The sequence below is a fragment of the Vigna radiata genome, chromosome 4 (assembly GCF_000741045.1).
Source record: "Vigna radiata var. radiata cultivar VC1973A chromosome 4, Vradiata_ver6, whole genome shotgun sequence".
NCBI lineage: Eukaryota > Viridiplantae > Streptophyta > Magnoliopsida > Fabales > Fabaceae > Vigna > Vigna radiata.
The window spans coordinates 9,047,099-9,049,321 of NC_028354.1; the positions used below are offsets into that span (position 1 = coordinate 9,047,099).

At 36.6% G+C, this 2,223-nt stretch overlaps 1 long non-coding RNA gene across 2 annotated transcripts; it reads left to right on the plus strand.

Annotated features, from left to right (window-relative positions):
• Window positions 1-846: 846 nt before the first annotated feature.
• On the plus strand, window positions 847-2,222 carry LOC111241478. 2 transcript variants are annotated; one of them, XR_002667530.1, is made up of 3 exons: window positions 847-962; window positions 1,078-1,655; window positions 2,164-2,222. It is a non-coding gene; the product is annotated as an uncharacterized LOC111241478 (long non-coding RNA). The 2 variants fall into 2 exon arrangements; XR_002667531.1 differs by lacking the exon at window positions 2,164-2,222 and adding an exon at window positions 1,768-2,157.
• Window position 2,223: the final 1 nt, after the last annotated feature.

The following is a 2,223-nucleotide window of genomic DNA, read 5'->3' on the forward strand; positions in this document are numbered from 1 at the left end:
AGTAAGACTTATGGCTCAGACAATGGGGATGGACAAAGATTCTCAGTTTTCTTCATTTTATTTTCTAACATCCCATCCTCTTATTAAGTGCCACTTGTCCATTCTTCAAAAATCTGATTTTCTNAATCTTTACNTTTGCAGTTACCTGAAACAGCCAGGANACATCCTGTGTTTCACGTTTCCCAGTTAAAAAAAGCGGTGGGGGAGAAAAGGGTAGAAAGGGAACTGCCTGCAGAGTTTCAGGCTAATGGACCTAGTTATTGGNCGGTGAAAGTTCTAGAAAGGAGAACCAGACAGCAGGATGGTGAGACTATGCACCAAGTTTTGGTGGAGTGGCATGAAGGGGGAAGAGATGGAGCAACTTGGGAAGATGTGGAAACAATGCAAGATCAATACCCCAAATTCAACCTTGGGGACAAGGTTGCTGAAGGAGGGGGGAGTAATGTTAGACCATTATTATTCTATGAGAGAAGAAAGAAACAAATTTAGTTGGTCTAACTGCTTGGGTAGTTAGGAGGAGCAAGGAATGGCTTATGAACTTGTTTAAATAGTTGTGTTTAGTTTGGGGTGGGGATCTTTTTGGCTTTAATGAATTGTTGATCAGGACCCATTGTCCTGAGGGGGAGAGGTTAAGCTCTCTATATTCTTTTTCTTGATTGTAAGTGAATAAAAGAAGCATTTCAGTGTCAGTGTGTGTTTGATTAGTAAGGTTTGAGGTCTTCATAGGTTCTTGAATAAAGAACCTATCACGTATTGTACCACCTTTTTTCTTTTACTTTGCATTTGTGCTAAGATTATCTGACATTCTAAAATTTTAATTGAGGGAACAACTATCCTCAACTGTTACCTTTGGTGTAGGTTCATGTGGTTTGACAACATTGGTGGGGGATTAGACAGTGCTTTTCAGAACTTCTTGCTTAAGAAAACATCAGTATTGGATATTATTCCTTTACATCGGAAAGGTGTTGATAGTTCCTCCTGCTNCTTTGTTTTCTTATCCTTGTCTTTTTTTTATGTTCCTTGTTTTTTTGTCTTGTTTTCTTGTTCGGAAAAATTGAAACTTAGTAATCTGTGCAGAAATTAAAAGCATATTTAGGCCATGTCCTGATTCCCAACGTACACTTTGCCTGAAAGGATGGAAAGCTGTTTGGCATATGATTGAAAAAATATATACCACCGCAGTTGACTATGGTAATCTTTNGAAGGAAGAGAAAAAGGGTCAAGGGAAGAGAAGAGCTTTGTCTGAGCTTCTTAAGCTTTTAGAAAGCAATGGATTGTCTGGACACAAATCAGCTTATACANNAGTATGAAACTGGCTGTTTATTTTCATGAATGTCCAGATTACTTAATAAAATTATCTAAGAAAATCCCATTTTCACTTTTTTCCTTTCTTTTATTTGAACTAATATACANGACCAGCAAAAACTTGGTGGTTCCTTCAGCTTTCTGAGAACATATCGTATTTACTCCCAACCAGCAGTAGATTAGAGTGTGTAACCCCAGGAATTCCTGAAGTTGAAAATAAGAGTATTGAAGAAGAAAGTTTGCTTATGGAGTGGAAAACTGCCACTGATTATTACTACAAGAGTGTTGTGTCCGTGCTGCTTATGCAGCAGATGTGCCTCAATCCACATAAAGATATAACTTTTCAACAGGTGAAATGACTTGTTCAATTTATTTGTAGTGTGAGATTCATTTNGTTTTCGTACNCCTGCTATTTTTTTCTTATTTTTCCTCTGCATTATATAATATCTTCTACCCTGTTAGTTTTCTGCAGTGATTATGATAGGTTTGATACAGTTTACAAAAGAAGGAAAAAAGAAGGTAGCTAATACAGTTGTAATTACATAACTGTAACAGACTATTATAAATAGTCTTATTAGGAGGTGAGCAGGNAGTTTTTGGGGAGTATTTTGTAAAGGAAAAAGTTAGGAGAGACAGGTCCTTTCGAACAGTGCTTTTTGGTTTCTTAATAAACATCCCAGAATTGTCTTGGAGTTCTCTTGTAAAGTCTGGGTAGCTATCAGATTATTTATTTAATAATTGGATTTTTCATATTTGCTGCATTGCTTTTTTAAAAGTTACAGTTCTTGGAAGATGCTATCAATCTTGCCCACAAGTTTCTTTGACTTCTGAGTCATATAATTGCTTTGGTTTCTGTAGGTTGACAGTTCTAGTTCTTTCCTCAATCAACTTATCCAGATACAACAGAAGCAACTGACT